Source organism: Colius striatus, chromosome 8 (assembly GCF_028858725.1).
Source record: "Colius striatus isolate bColStr4 chromosome 8, bColStr4.1.hap1, whole genome shotgun sequence".
Taxonomy (NCBI): domain Eukaryota; kingdom Metazoa; phylum Chordata; class Aves; order Coliiformes; family Coliidae; genus Colius; species Colius striatus.
Window position 1 is genome coordinate 7,701,063 of NC_084766.1, and position 22,292 is coordinate 7,723,354.

The 22,292-nt window shown below is 39.7% G+C and overlaps 1 long non-coding RNA gene across 1 annotated transcript in view; it reads left to right on the forward strand.

The window, feature by feature from the left end:
* The first annotated feature begins 272 nt into the window (after positions 1 to 272).
* The window catches only part of LOC133625984 (uncharacterized), a 110,007-nt gene continuing 87,987 nt past the window's right edge, over positions 273 to 22,292 (forward strand). The window contains exon 1 of the long non-coding RNA XR_009819209.1: positions 273 to 556. This is a non-coding gene — a long non-coding RNA (uncharacterized LOC133625984). The remainder of the gene's footprint in view (positions 557 to 22,292) is intronic.

A 22,292-nucleotide genomic window follows, 5' to 3' on the forward strand; every position in this document is an offset into this window, starting at 1 on the left:
AAGGAGTCTGCCATTAGAAAGGAGCAAAGTACCAGTCTGTTGCCTCTTCAGTTTCTGTACTTTGTGATGACTGATATATTTTAATGAGGTTTTTTTCTATTTGATTAAAACTGTCAAAGGTGAAAAATTAATCAGAAGTTTAAAAGAACCTCTAAGATAAAAGGAAATATGGGAAAAGATAAGGAAATGTATTTATATCTAACATTTTCTTCTATATTGTGTTACTTAATATGTATTTTATTTATTTATATTTTATGTTCTTCAGAAAGCAAATGACTGTGAGAAAAGGGACTGTGGAGAGGAAGGGAGACTTTTCTGCACCTGGAGCTATCAAACACACAATTGGGAAAGCAACTCCCAGTGTGCAAGGGCAGACACAGCAACAGGAGTATCTGCAGCACAGTGGAGACTGCTGAGAAGAAACATGGACAGATAACCTGAAAAAAATGAAAGGTGGCAGAGGGACATAGAGGGGACAGTACAGTCTGCCCAAACCCATAAAATGACTGAGTTGGATTTAAACCAAGCCTAAGAGGATTTAGCCACCAAAAATACAGTAAGATCTTAATTTACAACTACTTTTATGTTTCTTGTTTGGTTTCTCTTTTAAAAGCTTGCATTTCTATTTGTACTCAGGAAAGAACTAACTTTTGCTTTTGAGAGACTTTGCGCATTTCAAGGGGGTTCAAGATGATGCAGTGTTGAGACTTTATATAACTTGCGCAGGATCTGGTTGTGTACCTTCTCATACTGTTCTGTGGAACCACTTTTTCAGTTTTTCAAACTGTTTAACCATACATTAAACCATGGTCTTTCAACCAATAGACTTGGCATCTGCTGTCTGTGTAGAACCAACTTCTGCTAAAGCAGTTAAGTACAGTTCTAGCGAAATCAGGTGAGACTACTTCTGAATATAGGTATTCATTTTCTGTTTCCTGATTGGGAGTCAGGTTTTGTTCTGCTTATGTGATGCTTGAAATTGTCACATTTTATTAATAATACTGCCATATTTCTGTGTCACACTAACAGAATCAGACGTTTTCTTCTTTCAACTATTTGCTTCTTTTTTCTTTTCAACTTTAAAGTGTCTTTTGAGTGATGTGATTGTGTACAAGCGCCTTTCCAAAGCATTCAAGCTAGAACCAGTATGCTATATTATACAGAGTTAAAAGCTTGTGTCTCATATAAACAGTTCCATACATTGTCCAGTTTTCAATACCTTTATGTTTTTTAAATGGGCACATGGGAAACCATAATGCTCTGGATGTATTAATTTTCTAAAGCCTTTGACATGGCCAATGCAGCCTCAGGAAGTTCCCGTAAAAGAACTAGTTATCCCAGATGAGCAATAAATTCTAACCTACCTCAATAAAAACTACTAAGCAAATAGAATAATTACAGTATAGCTGAGTAACTGATGGTTAGCCATCTCTAATTTGTATTGTGTGTCATCTTTAGAAGCTAGGGACCTGCTCTCTTCAGTGGCCTTATTTAAGAGTGCTTGATCGGCAAAATTCTATAGTAAAATGCAAGTATAAACTATAGGAGGGGATAGAAAAGAAAACTTGTTTTTAAAAAATGCTTTTGTTTTTACTACGTCAGAGCCCATTTAGATTCAATTTACACTCTGTTTGCTTTAGATTTTATGGAGCTTTTACATTCATGACTATGAACAGCATCTCTGTCAAAATCCACACCACAGAATTAGGCCTGTGCAGACATTTTATGGTGCCTTTTCCTGAATAGCTGTAAAAAGAGGAGTTTCTCCACAGTACAACTTGAGATCAGCTAGACAGCTTCCCATAATTAAAGCTGTCATGCAAGTATACATAAAGGAATCCAGTGTTTTCCTCAAAGCTCTATCTTTCTGAAGTGAAGATTTCCCTAATTGTTATGTTCAATGTTCCCTATTTAAATGGCTTCAGCATAAAAGAAAATACACTTGCATATGACTCCATGAACCTTTATTCTATTATTTGACCTGTAAAAAATCCTAGCTCCAGCCTACTCAAGTTAGAATGTCTTTTTATGGACAAAATATTTATCATTCAGGTGATACTAACAGGTTTTCCTCTTGCAATGAGATAAACTTGAAGTAATTCCACTAGAATTCTTACCTGACCTGTAAAATATACATAAAGTAAAATATGGGATATAGCAGAACACAAAAAAATAATTCAATGGAAACACCAACTTTGCTGATGTCAAGACTGGGAAACAGAATTTATTATTCAATGTGCTGGATATTGTTTGTGCTAAATGTCTTTCATGAACATATAATTGGACCAACAGTTTAGTGTTGTTGTTTTTCAGGTATATAGCTTCAGACTAATGGGTAAGCAAACACTTAAGTGTGTTCAGTGGTGTGAACACATCCACAGAACTTACTTGCTTACTGTCTCTATTCTCTCATACAGTAGCTACTAAAAATTTGAAGGGCTGATACATTTAGATGGAAAAGCTTTCTTGTGAGAACTGTCTAACCTGGTCCTCAGGAGGACTAGCTAAGACAAGAAGGCGACTCAGCACGAGATTAAAGTTGATTATGACAGATATTGGCATTCTGTCTAAAAACGTGTTTGAAGTGAAACATTTTAACTGCAGTAGACTGAAATCTGTCATTGTTACCTGAGCTTGTGTAATAGTCTCTAGACAGCCTTTAAAGCAAAATGGTTTAGTTGCAGAAAGCGCAGTTTCCTGAAAGCCAAGCTTTTCACTGTAAAAGACTGGGCAGTCCAAGCAGTGGTGAAAAATATAATCCAGCCTCTCTTGGCTGTTTACATTTAAGCAGCAGTTGTGAATGCAAAACTAATCTGATTACCTTGCATTATTTACAGCTCTCTGTTTTCTTTCATTAAGTCTGTCTTCAATTAGCTAATTGGTAATCATGGTTCTTAGGTAGGGATGTGTAGTAGTCACAACTAGGATGCCCTGGGATGCTTTTCTCTTTTGAAATAGTCTAACTGTAGGCAAGATGCTTTCAGATCCATACTAGAGATCTGAGGACTTGGATATGAAGGGTGTGAGAACAATCAAACAAAGGGAGTGCTTATAGTACCTGCAATATTAACCCCAGTAAGAAGCATATGTATGTAGAGAGTGACTGAAGTTATCATCATGGCATCTGGAGCACACAATGAATAATGCATTTAACATCACACTACCAGAGAGGCCTCATCTCAGAGAGCATACATGTGGGGTTTTCTTCTTTCTGCCTGAGTAAATGGAAATTTTAGTTGCACGTATTATGGATGGATTTGCTAAAGCTAGCCTGGGTCAATACCTCTGGTAATATTTCAAGCAAGATCACTTGTTCAATAGACCAGACCTCTAGATTGTAAAACTGGAGAAGAATTATGGTTTCCTAGTAGCAAACTATTTGTAGGGACAAATTAAATATTTTTTCCATTTGTGTGAGACTTTTTTTTAGGAAAAAGGGGATTAGAAAACCTTGAGATAATAAGGTTTTTTCACTTTTCATTAATATGATAAAAACATGATCTATTGCTATTACTATTTATAAAGCTAATAGTTTTTATCCACATTTTTCTACTTCCTAACAAATCAGCTGCAGTGGTTGTTAATTGTGAAGCAACTCAGAATGTTAATAAGCACAGCAGAGAAAGAGAATTTAGGGTTCCTATTGCCAGCTCAAAACAGTGGATGTTTTAAATGTGTGGTGAACTTAAATTTCTTCACAAATGATGGATTATAGGGAAAATGTGAGACCAAAGAGATGGTCCTTAAAAACTTGCTGTGCTATGAAAGAGATAGGCATACATTGGGTGTGTCAGACTACTCCTATGACCTCAAGTGGTTTTTGTTACTGTTTTCTACTGTTACTGTTGTACAATGGGAAGGTGGAGCTAATCAAAGGTATTCAAAGCCAATTTTATCTCAACAGGGAGTAATTATTTCTATACAAAAATCTCTGTCCTCCCTTGACATCAGCTGTTCTGTAGCTTTCTCTGGTAAAAGAAGTCCCATGATTTTTTTAGTGGACCGTCCTTTTGTTCAGTGATTCCGTTGACCATAATGATCAGGGCCTAATGACTAAGGAGTAAACCAGCACTGCAGTGTGAGATGTTACCTTCAAGCATGGAAGAATGGAAATGAATTAAAAATGACCTGATCCAAAAGTTGGATGTGTTGGGTAGTTTCAGAGAAAGGGCACTGTTGCCCTATAAATTTTAAAATATTTCATTGTGTGATCCTTTGTTCTCCTAGTACAAGGTAAAATTTATTTCAGCTCTAGCAAACTGGAACTGAAAGTTATCTATTGCAACAACTGTGTGGAACCCAGTGCTCCTGCCACTTATGTGATTGATTCATTCTGCCCTGTGTTGCATAACATAAATAGATGCACATCACACTGCCCTCTGTTAACTCTGAGGATCCAATCCTGTTTTGGGATTGAGGAAGCTGTGGTCATCTGCTAAAGTTGAAACTGTGGTCCTATCTGCATCTAATCTGCACACTGTGACTTAAACCATGGATCCTAGAGTGCTCAGCAATGTTCTTGGTAGTAAATATTTCTTCTTGTGATTTACAGTTTTTATTTTAGTTCAGTAGTATTGTTTATTGGCATCAACAGAAATGATGGTTTGCTTAAACAAAATAGAACCACATTATTATGAAAGTTTAGGGAACAACAGTCCCTAGGAATGTACAGATGAGATTGATATCTGTAGTAGAAATATTTTCTCTTGGTTATGAATGCTCTTCAGTTACCTCACTTAATTCTGTTTACATGTCTATAGAATACTGTCACTTTTTCCTCCATGGGTTATATTTATTGTGATGAATGGTTTCAACAGAAAGATTCACAACATGATATGTCATCCATCCAGTAAGTATTTTTAAGTAGAGCTTTATTTCTCATTTAAAAAAATAACAAAAATGCCTATTAGTTAGATATGGTCTAGGACATTTTCTTGTTACAATGATGGTTATGTGGTGACTGCTGGGTATTTTAATTGTTAGAAAGTTTTTTTACTTGCTGGAAAGTGTTAAGGAAAGACAAGAAGGCAAAAGTGCTTCTACCCAGAAGCATGATGCTGTAGGTATGACCTGTCTTTGAATGTGAGTTAAAAGCTATAGTTAAAGAAGAAAAAGTGAAAACTGTGGAAGAGGCAGGAAAGACTTTTGGAGTGTTTGGGGACTGGATGTGTATATCCCTGTGATCAGTGTGTACCAAGAACTCATTGCAGTCTGATGATTTTGACAATTATCAGCTCCTCTTCCTAAGGCATTTCCTTGCTAAAGTATCTCTGCTAGTTGACAGCAGCATTCCTCTAAATCTATGGCACATTTTTTTCCCCAAATCTCTTTTATTCCTGCTCATATAGAAATTCAGTACAGCTGTGACTTAACAGCCTGTCAGCAGCATGTTACTGTCTTGTGCATCTACCATGTGTCTGCCCAGTCCTTTTGACGCTATCAAGAAATCGTTTCAGGAGCTCAGCTCTGTATTTATGTGTGTGACCATATTCCACACTGGGACCTAATCTCCTGCCCAGTTGCCCGCCAGTAGCTATTCCACTTTGGTAAAAGACCAGTTCTATTCACCCTAGTTCTGCATTCTGCTGTCACATTTCTTGTCCTCACCATTTCACAGAATTTAAGCATTCACTTCCATCTCAGGAAAGAGCAGCAAGGCAAAAGGAATGTTTGCCATGGGATTCCTGAGTCTGGTCTTGCCGATCTTCTACATATCATGGGCAGCAGGGTGCCAGTCGGGGCTGTCCCAAGTCGAGAGCTTCCTTGTAAGTTTTTCTGCATTTATCCATCAGGCATCTCTCATGCTCCCATCCTTCCTACTCCTTTTCTGATGAGAAAAAAAAAGAAATGCAGAGAATGAAGGCAAAAAAGGAAGTCATAAACAGAGGTGCAACTAAAGGAAGGTGGGATTAAAGTAGAGGGAAAAAATGAAGGAACTAGAGTGCTTAACATTTTAGCCATGTTATAGGGCAAGGCATGGATTAGTGTTACCCAAACTAATTTATCTTATTTCAAAATACAGACCTTTTACAGAGAAAAGCTTGCTTAATCAGAATGTTCTTTGATGAAAGTATAGCTAACTAAAGGGCTAGTTCATCAAGCAATTTTTTAACAGTACCACTGTTTAAAGAAATCTTTTGTGGTCTGTAGTACAGAAAAGGTACAGTGGCCTGTGGAGATTTTCTGTGGAGTCTTTTCTCAGTAGTATGCTAGGCAGTTGCTTATTTCTCCATTTACTGATCTCTCAGCTGAACCCCTAGATTTACCATAGAGGAAGACTTGAAGTGTTGGGTTTGTTCTTTATAGATATATTCATAGTACATGTGAAGTAGTTTTTGGTCCTGAGTAGGATTTGTTTGGCAGCTGTTGGTCACTCTTCTTCTTTACTGTTCTTTACACTGTTGTTTTCAAAATCAATATCATGTAGAGTTAGAAACATAAGTATTTGGAATGGATTTGTCACAATATGACACCACTTAAAGTCTCGATATTGTCACAGGCAAACAATCAGAGCTTAATCAACAAACTGGAAAAATCAAAATGAGTTGATGATCAAAACAAAATATAAATGTATGAGTGGATGGAGAGGTTCTGCAAATTAAAAGATCTTTTTCAACGGGAATGAAAATCAAACTTTGTTCCTCTTTTCCAGCCAGAAATAGAAGTACCTGATAATATGAAGTATTATCTTATATATTAAGTATATTATTCTACAAATAATATTTGTAGAATATACCTGATAACATGAAGTGTGCTACTTCAAAAGTGTAAGTTTAATCAAGACTGGAGGGGATGTGAGATGATGGGAAAGGTCTTCCAATGAAACATTTGTTCACAATTTATTTTCTTGCCTCCCATAGGAAAAAGAATTCTGTAAACTTTTTAAAATACATTTTTTTAAAAGGAGAAACACAGTATGGGGAGGGTACCAGCTCTCTGTGTCAAGAAATGTTTTCCTTCAACCTAAATCTAGCTTTCATTATGACCCATTGTCACACTACACCACTTAATCCTATGAGAAAAGATGGCCTATGTGTATTGCAAAGGAGAGCAGCCGTACTGGTGGACTGAATGTCTCGGGAAGGTGTGCAGTGTCAGATGCAGCTTTTCCAAACCAAAATATTTTTATTCTAGGACAAAATGCTTCTGATTTCAACCTAAAGATTTTTTTATATCTGTAAGTTTGTCCAGAAAAGGGAATTTTTCATTAGACTGTTTTTTCGGGCTACAAGGAAAAAGCATAAAGCAAACAGATCAGAGTTGCAGTACATCAGACTGGTTATGCAGAGGGAATGTAACATATTGGATCAACAGATCAACACACCTGAAGTCTTTCTGTATTTCTATTCCAGTTAAGTTCCTCTGTTTGGCAGTTCATATAGGAGGAGAAGTGTTGACATATAAATTATGCAGTGAGTGAACTGGAACTCACCTTAATGTAAGTTAAACCACTAATTATTTTTTAACTGGTTTAAGCAACTTCTATTTCCCAGTTACCACTGCCACCATAGGAAGCATGAGGAGTCTTCCAGAATGTTGATGCCTCAAAATCATCGCAGCTCAGGGAACTGAGAGTCATTACTAAACCATGAGGTTACAATCATGCTACCTAATGCTGTTCACAGAGACTTGCACTTACCCACACTGAAGCACAGTAAAGATGTAGCCATCTGACTTTGCGATCAGATAAAACTCAAAGGAGTCATGGAATATTTTGTTATCAGTCATTGGAGAATTAAAGAAAAGTAATTAATGGTATATTTATAAATAGTTTATTTCCATGTTTAGGGTGTGGAGGGTATCGTTGGAGACCTTTGCCTTCCAATTATATTTGACATGAAGTAATTATTTTTCATTTAAGAACAGATCCAGTAAAATGAAATGAAAATGAAAAAGCTGTCAAGCACACAGTTGTAATGGTGCAGTGTGAAAAGCTGGGAGGTGAAAACGATGGCATATTGAGAGAGACATCTAATTTCTGAGTCCTGAAGTTTAATTTTGGCTGCACATTGCAGTCTTAACAATAATAAAAGGAAAGGGGGAAGAAAATAAATCAGATAGAATATGTGGAACAAAAGTTTGTGTGTCTCAGAGATGAGAAACAAAGACTCGTCAGCATACAACTAGGGAAACTGGCATTTCTCCTCTAGAGGTAGAGCAGCTTCTCACTCAAATTCTTGTTCTAATTCTCTGCTTTTACATATCTCAGTGATGTATGATGTATGTATAAACCTATAATCCAGCAGCCTAGTAATAGGATGCCACAATTTTTCAGAACTGTGTCATTTTTCAAGGTGCAGGCATGTGAATTCTGTACAGCATCAGCTGCTGAGCATACTGCAAAACACAGCACATTGCAAAAGAAATCAGCTAGCCTGCTGCTTAAAAAAATAAGCTAGTACCATTGCTAGAGAGAAGAATAAAAAGTAAATAATTAGGGTGCAAAAATACCAAATGGAAAGAAATAATAATTATCTATTAAGGCGGGGGGGGGGGGGGGGGATATCTACTGATTTCATATCAGAATACCCGTCGACTTTGGAATGTTATTCTTGTTGGTTCAGCTGCCTCCAATTAAGTACACACCATATGTGGTATTATAAAGATCCTCAAAAATTCACTAGGCATAATTATTTTGGGGGGAGAAAGACATAATGTTAAGTATATTTTAGATTTTCTCCTTTCTCTTTGCATCCCACCCTCTTTGCTCTAAATGCTTTTCTTTTAGATGCCTAAATCTAGATTTCCTGGCAACACAGACATTTTATAAATTAACTGCATCTGCCTAGCAACTGTAGCAACATTTCAGGGACAGTTAATGATTTACAACTCAAAATGTAGAGAAAACAGCACAAGCCAGACTGGCTCTGAGACTATCCTTGAGAGAACTCATTTTTTGTAAAGCTATGCCACTGAGGATCTTTTCTAAAACTCACATCACCCTTTCAGTGGACAGCTGAATGTTCTAGCTCAGAAAAATTGCAACATCTGACACCCCATGAACCTTTCATTGAAGTTTCAGCTTTGAGGTCTGAAGCTACTAGATGTGCAGATCAGCCACACAAAGAAAGATTGTTCAAAAATCTGCATACAGAGTGGCATAGCTTCCTTAACTCAGATGAATATATTTTATCAACTTTAAAATACCACAGCAGCCATCTTGGCCTTATGGTTTTCCAAGTGTATGGGAGTTAAATAGACCTATTCTCCAAACAGTTTGTCCTCCACTGCAAAAGAGAAGGTACTAATGTATAAGCAAATGGCAATGCCAGGAAAGTAGGTTGTAATGCATTTTGAGGTTGAACATTGGATATTTCTCTTCCCTTTTTATTTTGCCACTACTAGTTGTATCCTTTCTGTGACACACTGATTTTCTTCTAGGGCTGTCACTTTGCATCCCAGCCCTCAGAGTGCCATGAAAAGAAATGGTTCACTTGGAGGGTGTGTAAGTGAAACACAAAAGCAGATTGAGAGTGCAGTTGAATTAGGATAATTTGAAATTAAGACTCTCTTATACAAATAGATCTAATCCTTGTGTCTCTCTTGAGCAGAGGTTGGATGCTGTGCTATAGGAATCAGAAACATTTTAATGAGTTTAAGGACAATATGGGACAGGATCCTTAAATTTCTATCCTACAGTCTTTGTCGTCAGGATGGGGGTTACTTAAGGCCATGAAAAGTTGTTGATATCTGCTGATTATAGTGATTGTGATAGCAGCTGAGCAAACACAGAAAACAACAAACCCAGAGCCCCCAAAAATACCTCATATCTGACTTGAAACAGCACATTCTTAAAGTCAACACAGAGCAGTTGTATACCAGCCGCCAAAGGATAATCAACAGTAAGACAATATCCTTCAGTATGATTGTCTTGAGAGCTTTGGAAAGACAAGCCATTGAATTCTGACTAGGCAGCAGAAGTCAAGAATTGGGATGAATAAATTGGGTAAGGCTGAGCTCCACAAAACCTCACACAGACATATCCCACACACTTTTGGCTATGTCTGTTCTCATTACCGTTGCTTTTTTAGTTACACTCACCCACAGATGTTTAAAATTGTGATTATAGATACTGTGCTAGGCAGAGAAGTTAAAAAGGAGCTGGATCAGCCATGCCATTCTCTTTAGGTTTCATGAAGCATTCATAGGGGAGCCTCTTGAAAAAGAGTCAAGAGTTCAGTGAAAATGAATTCTAAAAAAGCCTGTGATGAATCCTGAAGCTACCCTGTTGCTTTACACCAGCTAAAAATACACATTATTGCAAAGAAAGTTATTATGATTGTATTCTGAAGACATTTTCTTCCAAAAGGGTGCCATATGTCTATGTCCTGTCTAAGAAAATAGCTGCCCTCCCTAGCCTGCAATACATAAATTTGTCTAGGTTGGGCAGCAAGTCAGTAAGACAGTGGAATTTTCTTGTAGTGCTCTTCTTCAGAAACAACCTGAGAGTGAAGGGCAAGAGTTTCATGACATTCTAGTTGGTGGTGCTTGAAAAATAGTCACAGTGCTTATGTATTTATCAGTCATTTAAGTGAAGCCAGTTGCAGCCTTATGGATGGTGCAGGCCAATATCTCTGCTATGGTTTTTCTCACGATATGAGTTAAAGTAAATCCAGTGATGTTACTAGAGATGGAATTATAAAATTATAGAACATTTCAGTTGCAAAAGACCTTTAATACTGAGTCCAACCACTCACTTCACACTCCCAAGCCAATTAATAACCCATGTCCCTCAGCACCTCAGCTGCATGGCATTGCAGGGATGGGGACTCCACCTCCCTGGGTAGCCTGGGGCAGTGTCTAACACCGTTCTCAGTTAATTTTTTGTCCTAATCTCCAATCTAAACCTCTCCTGGTGCCACTTGAGCCAAGTTCCTCTTTTCTTATCACTTGATATCTGAGAGATGAGGCTGATCCCCATCTTGCTACAACCCTCTGTCAGGTAGTTGCGGAGTGCTCTTGTTTCCCCTCAGCTTCCTGTTCTCCCGGCTGAACCCCATCTCCCTCAGCCACTCCCCATCAGACTTCTGCTCCAGACCCTTCACCATGTCTGATGCCTGTCTCTGGACATGCTCCAGCCCCTCAGTGTCTTGTAGTGAGAGATCCAGAACTGAGCACAGCACTCAAAGTGTGGCCCCATCAGGGGGATAATAACCACCCTGGTGCTGCTGGCTGCACTATTTCTATTACAAGTCAGGATGCCATTGGCCTTCTTGGCCACCTGGGCAAACTGCTGGCTCATGTTCGGCTGGCTGTCTACCAACACCCCTGCGCTACCTTTCCTTTTCTGCTGGAAAGCTGCCAAACTGGAAGCCTACACATGAAATTCCAGAAAGATATAGTGAATAAACTGTCTATCTGTTTAAACCTTCAAACAATGTCTAATTTGAAGTTTATGGTTACAATTCAATTTGGTCTAAGTACAGTATCTTATGCTCTAGAGATTTTCAGCTGTAATTTCTGAACCAGATCCCCCATCTTGGAACACTTCATGTGTGAGAAGGAAACAGCTAACACAGAGCAGAGTGCAGGACAGGTCTTCCTCTCTGAGAGCAGTAATCTCTTAGTGCCTCAAAATGCTTGTCTCAAATCCTCTACCCTAAAAAATAAGGTTGCTGTTACATTTCTTTGCTTGTCATCCTGGATGTCACTACTAGCTATAATATTAAGCCTTTCAAGGGGAAAAAAAAGCCCCAAACTTTAGATTTTGAAATAATTCTGTTTGTATTTTGCAGTAGCCAAATTTACTTCTTTGCAGCTACCTTGGAGCTTGACAGTGTGTTAAAATAAATAATTAATTAGAGTTTGTGTTTACAAGAGACTTTGGAGCATGAGCAGAGGCAAATATTAAAGTGTAATAATACAGCAGTTGGAGTAAACAGATCCGAGGAGCTTAATATCTTAATAAAGGCAGAGAATTGTTTGTAGTTGGCATTTTCTGTATCATTGCAAGCTTTGTTATATTGCCATGACATGCTACTGGTGGTAGAGAAGTAAGAAACTTCAAGGCTCATGGTTTGCATTGCTCTCAATGCCTCTTCTGATCTCTCAAAGCTTCTGGAAATAGTAATTCAAGTAGTTACTGCATGCAAATTCTCCTTAGCTTGGGTGAAATTCACCTCTATGCAAGAAAGGTTTGCATCCCTTCTCATATATGTTGGATTTTCCATCCTTTAGGGAGCAATGGCAGTGAGGAATAGACTAGAAAGAGCTAGGCTTGAGACATGACAAAGTATCAAAGGAGGGGAAGCTAATAAGTAGGAAAGAGAATGGGATGTTAATCACCACAGATTTCCTGCAGATCATTGGATGTAGTGCCAGTCCCAGTTCAGGGAGTCCTTTGTCAGTCTAAAGTCCCTACTGGTACGGCTGGGCCAGACACAGCTCTTTCCTCCTCTTTACCTATTAGGAAAAGTAGAGCTGATAATGGAGCAGTGGAGAGAATAACTGCTCTCTTTACATGGTGACATCTGGAAGAGAAAGGACAGTTAGGGGACTGACTGAATGAAGCTGATAGATGGCTGCAAGATTTAGGACACTTTCAGTCTTTCGTACGGATTCTCTGCATTATGTAAGCATAAAAACCTTGAGCAATTGTAGTGTCTGGCATGGTGGTTTCCTATTCTTCATAAATTCTGTTGCAAGTTGTAAAATAATTAATGTTAACTTATAGACCTATATCGTGTGGTCAGGTTACTAGTCTGGAACTTCAGCTTGCTTTGTTCTGATGGTTTTTCAAGGTCCTAATGATGAGATGGCAATGAAAGTGTTAAATATTGAGAAAGGCTCAAACTGGAATAAAATAGGACAAAAAGAGTCAAATACCCAGATAACGAGCTTTTGTGGAAAAGAGAAAACATTCCATTTTCTAGTGGACTTTTCATAATATGTGGTTCAATAGATACTTGAGAACTAAATATGAATACTGCTACATTTTTCCTTTTCAACATTTTAAGACCAGGTGGACATCTGCAGTGCAGTGAAACTTTTCAGCTGTGTAACAATTGCATTGTGTATTGCGATGATAAGAAGCACTAGAGAGTGCTGCATGTGACCACTGTTCTTTAAGCATTTGAAATCTCCATTCCAGTCTTGGCTTGAATTTTAAATAAAATAAATACTTCATCTTTAATCCTAAAGCTTTTACTGATGCCCATGATGGATGTATGGAACTGTGTAGTTCTTCCTCTGTTGAGAACCCTGGAACCAAAATAGCAGGATTACTGATGGTTAAGGAAGATATTTATTCCTTGAATTCAGTGCTTTAAAACCTTCACAACAGCAGAGATTTGTTCAGGTTGGGAAAAGGGTTCCCTTTCAGAGCAGTGAGACAAAACAAGACCACAGAGTCTCAGAAATGAACTGCTAGAATCGTTGTCACAGTTCCAGGTCCAGTTTGGCACCCGCCGTGACTGCACCTGCTGTTGCCATTTTGTTGACAGGTACAAATCACCAGTCATCAAGGAGAAAACCACGAAACAGGCAACAACTGGCTCTGACAATATAAAGTAATTAGTTAGCCTAGAGCACTAGGCAGCAGTACCTAAAAAGAAGCAGGTGGACTGCCAGGGAAGCCTCTATGTGTTTGGGTTGGTTTTTTTTTTCCCCTTGAGTACAATAGCAGCCAAACATTGCAGAGACATTTAGCTTGCTAAAGAGAGCCTCCCAAGGGTGTGACAAACCCATCACACTCTCCTTGTTTTACACACATCTCTCAAATACTTACTCTCCTTCACAGAGATTTTTTTTTTACTTGTATTTTGAAATTGAGTGTGTTTTGCATCTGATACGACTGTGCCGAGTGTAAGCAGAGAAAGATGGAGTTCTTGTGTGCTGTTGAGCAGTGTGAGCTTTACTTTGTCCATTTGTCTAATTAGGTGGCTTTTTTAGTGTTTGCTCTGTACAGGCTAATTAGAAGAGTCTGGCCTACAGCCAGACTATTTCTTCCTTAAAGATTTGGTTGCTGTACAGCGTTGTTGGAACAGATTTGTCTTTCTGGTTCAGTCTGGGAATGAATAAATACCACAGGTGGTGGAATATGAGCACAGAACATTACCTGCCATGTTGATAAAGACAACTATTAGTCCTAAATGAATGATATTGGCACTTGTGAAAAGTCAGTTCTGTTCCTCACTGATTATCAGAGACATTTCAGAAAAACGTCCAGCAAAGCTGCAATCATAGTAATTGCATAACAATTGCAATCACAGGCTTGTTTGGCCTTTCTGGAAGCAGAGTAGCTATTTGTTATACAGCTGTAGATAGGTTTGCAAATGCCCTGAAGTTATCAAGTTTATTAGTGAACTGTGTATTGCTGGAAAACTATCCAAGGATCAAGGGTAATGTGTGGATAGAAATGCAGAGGATCGAGTTTAGCTGAGCTTGGCATGACCAAGAGAAGTGTGCAAAAGTATCAGAGGCACACAGAGAGCAAGGAAGCTTTCAAAAGTGAAGCCTTTGGAGCTATGTTTTCCCTTCCATTGCTTTTCCTCCTTTTGGCTTTTACTCCCCATAGGTATAACATATTTATTACCTCAATTCTATTCACTTCACTGTAATACTTACTAAGAAATTTTAAGGTTTATTGCTATAGGTAGGGACTATCATCACATACATGGTACAGAGCAGTGCACAATAATGGCCAAACTTGAGAATACTCAGGTAAAAAATTATTGTTCCTTGAAAGGCAAAATTTTCAGCACCTGTTCAAAATGTGAAATGGGCAGAGCAGGAACTTAATGTTTTCTGTAACTAATTCTTCTTTCAGACCCTTGATTCTGATTTAGCACTTTTTCTTACTATTTCTTGCAATTGGTGGTAGTTTTCTGCTCCATGAAGTCCCAGATGCTGACCATATGAACTCTAATCCTCAGACTAGAACAGGGAATTGGTTTGCTGGAACATATGCTTATACAAAGGCCAAATCCTGAGTCAAATTTGTGCAGCTGAAGGGGACTCATCATTTGCACAGAGCTATAAGACTTGGCCCTGCATCAAGTTGATAAATAATGGCCTAGAGGTGGTGAGGCTAAGCAGACACTGGGCAAGAAAGGATATGTGGTGATATTACCAGTGTGTAGGTAAGAGAGCCCTGCATTCACTTGAAAACTGGAACAGAGCTGCAGAGGAAGAAAGAAATTTGTGCTGGTGAGCTCCTCAGCCTCCACCTAGACATGAATTCTGTCTATCTCCTTCCACTTATGGGAAGTGGAAAGGCTGCTCTTAGTTAGCAGATGCCATCCCTCCTATGCCTGCTGGCACTCTGTTCAGGCATATTGCCTGTTATCTCCTTCGTATCCATTTCTTTCTGTCCTATTCTACCTCTGCTTCACATGTTTTCTGCATGTTCTCATTTGCACTGTCAGCTGTTTTTTGGCTCTATTTCTTTTTTGCCCATTAACCACATTCCTCTTTGGAGATGTGCAATGTAAATCTACAGGGCTAAGTCAAATATGGGTTTGGCGCTTACCTGAGGCTTGGAGCAAGGCAGCTGTCTGGGCTGCAAGCCCAGCTCCAAGTTTGCAGGGCTGGCATGGTTTTGGAGGGAAATGCTGTTGGAAGATGGGTAGGCAGGAGTCAGCTGCTGCTTTTAATTACAGTCATGGGTGCACAGCTCTGAGGTCCAGAATTAAGTTGCTTCCTTCTCTTTGAGATTTTCTCTACATTTGTACCTCACTTGAGCAGTGCTAAAATCATCTCTTGCAAGCCCATCAATTGTCCTGAAAAAACCTGTCCCAAATTTGAAGGGCCTTCTCAAATTCAAAAAAATCAAGTCTTGCAGATAGAAGGCCTAAGAAACAGTTGGGATAATTATCCTCTTTTCACTCCTGTGACCTGAGAAGGAGCGTGTGTGATTGTGGCAGTGAGGAGTGTCTGTTTGGCTCAGTGGACTTTCAGTTCTCCCCTCTGCACCTCTGTGCTGGCTTCAAAGGAACAGAGCTGCACGAACATGCACTTCTCTTTGTACACCAAGTCAGCAGGCAGATGCTTCCATGTAAAGGAGGCAAGGTGACCAGCAGCAGCAATGTGGATATGTTTGAATTAGAGGGAATTTGCTTCCTTGAGAGGCAGCAAAATGTAGAGACAGTGAAGGACCAAGAAAGTCTATGCATTCTGAAAAATTCAGGCCCTCAGCATCTATCTCATGGCTTGTCATAGACTTGTGGTGCCCTTGGTCTTGCCCAGAAAGCTGTATGATTGCCCACAGGTGGAAGTAAGTACCCCTTCCAGATTTCCCCCATAGCACACGGAGGGAACAGGAAAAATGCAGAAGATAAAAAAATGAAAGTTCACATGAGAGTCAGACTGCCAGGCACAAAGTCAAAGAGTCATTGTAAGCCACTAAATAGGGTAATTCTCATTTCAGAGCCACAAGGCAGCATTTTGTGAGGTACTTTAGTGGATGAGAGAAAGGCTGTGGATGAGGTCTGCCTAGTCTTTAGTAAAGCCTTTGACATTGTTTCCCACAGCATTCTGTTGGATAGACTAGCTGCCCATGACTTAGGTGGGAGTACTCTTCAATGAGTCCAAAACCATCTGGATGGTGAGGCCCAAAGAGTGGTGGGGAATGCAGTTAAATCCAGTTAGCAGCCAGTGACTCCCCAAGGCTCATTGTTGGGGCCTATCCTGTTTAACGTTTTTATCAATGATCTGGACGTGGGCATCAAGTGCACCCTCAATAAGTTTGCAGAGTACACCAGGTAAGGCAGGAATGTTGATCTGCTTGAAGACAGGAAGGCTCTTCAGATGGATCTGGACAGGCTGGATCGATGCACCAAGGCCAAGTGCCAGGTCCTGCACTTGGGTCACAACAACCCCAGGCAACACCATAGGCCAGGAGATGTGTGGCTGGAGAGCTGTCCTGCAGAAAGGGCCCTGGGGATGTTGGTCAAGAGGTGCGTGAACATGGGCCAGCAGTATGCCCAGGCAGCCAAGAAGGCCAATGGCATCCTGTTTGTATCAGAAATAGTGGCCAGAAGGACCAAGGAAGTGATTGTCCTGCTGTACTTGGTGCTGGTAAAGCTGCACCTTGAGTGCTGTGTTCAGTTCTGGGCCGTTCTCTGCAAGAAGGACATTGAGGTGCTGGAGGGTGGCCAGAGACTGACACTGGAGCTGGTGAACAAGTCTGATGAGGAGTGGCTGATGGAACTGGAGATATTTAGTCTGGTGAAAAGGAGGCTGAGAAGAAACCTTATCTCTCTTTACAACTACCTGACAGGAGATTGTGGAGATGTGGGTGTTGATCTCTTCTCCCAAGTAACAAGCAATAGGACAAGAGGAAATGAGCTCAGGTTGCACTGGGAGAGTTTTAGATTGGATGTTGGGAAAAATTTCTTCACTGAAATGGTTGTCAAGCACAGGCACAGGCTGCCCAGTGACGTGGAGATATTTACAAGACATGTAAATATGGTGCTGAGAGACAGGGTTTGGCGATGGACATGGCAGTGATTAATGGGTTAGACTAGATGACCTTAAAGGTCTTTTCCAATCAAAATGATTCAGTGATTCTATGGATCAACATTGCCTTCCTAGTTTCTAGAAAAGAGAGTGTGAAAATACAGTGGTAGGTGAGAAAGCTGAGTCTATGGTGTCAGAATGCAAGAGACTGCAGATAGACCAAGAAAGGAGGTGTAAACAGAACCAGCAGGGACAGGAACAGATTGTGCAGGCAATAGGAGCTGAAGCCTAATCTTCAGTAAGTCTGCAATGTGTAGGAACATCGGCAACTTTGGCAGGGGCTCCTCAAGAGAAAGACAAATAAAATACATACAGGCAGTCCTTGTGTTATCATGAGAGAAGCGTGGCACTGAGGTGTCTTCTGTAAGTTAATTTACTGCTCCAGGTTGAGGGTCTAACACTCTCAGATAAAACTTTAATTGACGGTGGTTTCTCAAGTCGCTTTCTGATTCCAGAACGACTGAGAAGTTGGTCTGTTGTATGTGGGGAAAAATACATGGTTCCTTAGCCTGTTTTAGGTAGACATCAGTGTTCAACATTTTGGGAGGGACAAAATGCCATATGTTCCTGTTCCTAGGGAACTTTGAGGCACTGCTTCTACAGCTCATTATACGTTTCACATTATTGCAAATGAAGATATTTTTCAATGACTGATGCTTGGCCCTTTGATGAGCTAATCTTATGGAGGAAGGAGAATGAATTTAAATATCTGTATAGGTAAAATAAGCTATAGTTCATTTCTTGCTGTTGTACTAATAATGTCTGCCATGAGTTTGAAAGTCCAGACTTTCATTTTTAACCCTAAAGAATTAAAAGCCCTTAAACCACTAGAAGGTAAAAACAAGTATGTGTAGAATTAAAAAAAACCCAAGCCTCAGAGGATAAACTACACAGTGAATTATGATTCATGCTGCAACACAGACTGGAGCTGCTCTCGTGCAAGGAATCATCCGGAAGCAACAAGCAGTTAAGAATGAATCCATGCCTGCAATTTTAATGGCAGGAAACAATCCTTGATGGGCATGTTTATTTGTTACAGTGAGCCTGACAAGTTCATTTTGGATGCTGTCACCTAAAGCGCATTGTTCTCTTCCTCTCTGGCTCTAGCATAAGTGTGTAAGATGGTGATCCTGTGTGAAGCTTAGTATTTTAGGCAACTATATCCTGTTTGGAGTAACATTAACAGCATTTTGGCACATGCAGGCACATTAACAGATTGTAAAGCCACACAGAACTCCAAGGAAAGGAAGCTGTTCCCTCTGATGGTTCTCCATCCATTGATGTAAGCCAGACAGCTCTTCCCCCTTTGCATTTCATTCCAAGGTCTGTCTGGAGTTTTTGATCTGTTGCCTGCACACAGGCAAGGTGATGGTGTGTTGCTGGGTACAAGGATTGTTCCAGAATCAGATCCAGTTGCTCTTTCATTTTAAGAACTTCATTATGAATTCACAGTTGTACAGTTTAACCTGCAAAAGAGAAGGCAAGTCCATCTGCTTCTCTCCTACTAGTTTTGCCTATTTGCCTTGTTCACATTAATCCTGTACCTCCATTTGCTGCCACCAAGAGCAAGTAATGGTGCAAAATATGGAAGCTTTAATGTACCTCTGATCTTGTGATCAGTCCTGTAAGACCTGTCACCTTTGCTATGACCATGCTGATCACAAAACTTGAAGTTCCCACAATGCTTAAGCTGGTTTGCTGTAGGAGGTGTGAGTGTCCCAGAACTGTGTCCTTGCACTGATCAGACAGATTTTCCTGAGAGGAGGTCATGTCTTTCCTCATTGTCTCTGATGTAAATCCTTGGCAGTTTGACTGGCATTAATGATCTAGGAGAGAAGGTTCTCTGCATCCCTTTTCCTTGACAGAGAAGTTCCTGCTCATTGTACCAATGCATTTCATTGGGTTTAGAAAATCTGGAGTTTAATGAGGCAAATGTTCCTCTTGAGGATGACAGTTTTGCTAGTGGTGCTGTTTATTTTTATAATGCTTTATGTCCTTGAGGTTTCATAGGTAAACTAGGCAAAGTAGCAAGCCAAAAAGCAAATAATATTTAACATCTGCCAGGCATTGAGCTGACATGTTGAAAAGGGAATGTGGAGTTATTGTTACTTTTTTAAAAAATTGGAGGTTTACAAACTTAAATAACCCAAGTGAAAATCTCAAAATTACGTGAAAACTGGCTTCAGTGGGAGGGGAACAATCAGGTGTGTGGCCAGGTCACTGCTCCTGCCAAAGCAGATGGGTGAGATACCCCCTTTAGATGGTGGTAAGCCCAGTGCTCAGTGATTTCTGCATTTTTTCATCTCATCCCTATCACTGAATCATTGCATTGTACCAGTACACTGTAACGCAGTACAGGGAGCAAGAAGCTAAAGTCCTCTTCACCTTTCCAATAAGCATCTGACTGCAGGGTGACAGACAAAACTTCTGTAACTAACTCTCGTGAAGATATTAGCATTAAGGATGGCCTGACTCAGTAAGCTTTCCCTTTCTCGTAGAATCAACTTTTTGTTATATTGGCCAGAATATTGAAATAGCAAAAGCCAAGAGCTGTGCTAGTGAATGGTAACAGAGACTGCAGCTAAGTCAACAGTCTTCATTTGGCAGCCAGTCCCTGTGTGGCCTATGCAAAGCCTAGGAAGGGTTAAACAGCTGCTAATGATATCTGAAAAATATCAGCCACTTGAGCTAACCTGCAAAGAAATGTCAGTGCTACTGAGAGATATTCTCAGCACCACTCCCTTTGGGACTCTGCAAGCTTCCACACAGCTTCTGCCCTGACTTCCTTCCAAGGAGTACGTGTCTTCCTTCCACCCCTCTCCTCCCTTCCCTTCCAAATGGGTAGGGTGAAGAGAGACCACAGCAGGTGGATGTGAGCACCTCTCTGCTCACCCAGCTGTGGAGCACCAACTCGTGTCTGCATCTCTCGCCATGCCTGGGGCTGAGGTCTCTAAGACCCCAAACACACTCTTTCCTACTTGTTTTTCACAGAGAAACTGTAATACCAGACAAGGACTTCAATAATAAGCAGAAAACCACTTTCTACTGTGTTTTTTCTTCCCTGTGAGTGGGGTCAGTGTTCATTGTGTGCATTCTGAGTAGCATGCAGAAGTATTCTAACTCCTGCAGTGGGCAAGACCTATTCTGCCAGGATGCTCTGTACCACAGGGGACTGTTCTGCAATTTGCAGGCTTATGCCCATTTGTTGTGCACAAGAGGCCCTCATGCATGTGTAAATATGCTTTGGGACCTGCTCGGTATGCTTTGTTGACCAAGGCTGTTAGTTATTACTGTGACAGATATGATAGCCAGAAATGAATGAACAGCAACAGAGGAGCAACATTATTCCAGAAAAAGGTTTGTATTGAGCAATTTGACAACAGGGAGTGTTTTCTCCAGACAGAAAATTCCAGTAACAGGGAGAACTTGGTTTTACTGGGTGATTTTTTCTATCTTTGTGGCAGAGCTCATTTGTTATATACTGATTAAAAGAAAAACCTTTGAAACCAGCAGAACTGATTTACAGTTTAGTTCTTTAGAATAAGAAGATCAATCAAAATATTTTAAAAATAGAAGATAATAACTGGAGCTGCTCATCAAGATTTAGGACTAACTGCAGGCTTGATTGGGGACTCCAAAATTAACTTTTATTTTTCATGTAGGCATGTGCAAGTCTCAACACAATAATTATCAAGCTGAATTGTTGCTGAAAAATGACTTAACTGGATCTCTGTAGTAGATTAAAACAGAATGCCTTTCCCTGCTGTAAATCTCTTCAGCAAATGATGGCTATCTCAGGGCTTGTAGGTCCTTATTTGAGGCTGTTTCCACTTCAGATATTTCACAAGGCATAAACCATGTATGTACTTCTACTTCAGTAGGAATACTCTGATTTACACCAGATGATGACTTGGTTCTACGTTTATTCTTTGTTAGCTCATTTACATTTCTCTGTGGATTTAAAGCCTTTTGAAAACTGGTATCAGCAAGCAGTAGTCTTAGTGCTGTCCTGACCTGCCACTTCTGATTGTCTACCTTGAAATATTTATTGCATGTGAACAAGTGGTGGAACCAACTGCAACAGGAAACTTAAACATATTTGTCTGCTTTAAGCTTTCCTCTGTTTTTTTTCTGTGGCTCTCAAACATTTCATAGTTAAAAAACCTCCAAAAGGTCTCTCTGTGGGCAGTATGCTTTGCACTCCATTATACTCCCAGAATTCCCAGTTCAGTGAATGATATAAAAGACAAAGAAGCTGTGTTTATAAGAAACTAGACCCAACCATGTGGTTTTGTTTTGAATCTGAAACATTCAGTATTGCTTCCTAATTGCAATAAAAATGGAAGTCAGTGCATCATGAAAAACGGGAACAGGTGATGTCTAAGGTAAGTAAGTTTTGTGCAGAATGCCCCATAAGTCACCAGAAGGTTACTCAAGAGACTGAGTCCCTATTCCACTTACTCATAATGCTAGGCTGTAATGAAATCACTTAGCTCTCAGCCTCTTTATTGCAAAACTGAAAATACATTAGTAGATCATATAAATGCAGCATCTAAGCATCTGCTCCAACTGTAGTTGGTCCCCTTCCTCCCCTCCTGCAAAATGGTGGCATTTCTTTCTTCAGATTACCTTATTTTGTACAGGGTACTGCTGTTGTTATGAGAAGAAAGCAGAAGTTAACTGCTTAAAAGAAAAGTGAGAGTGTTTAACAGCGTGGTGAATTCATAGGGATTTGTGTAAAATCCACACTGGCATTCTTATTTTGCTGGCTTTAATAGATATATATATATTAACATATAAATGTATAAAAACATTTCAGAATGAGTTAAATATTT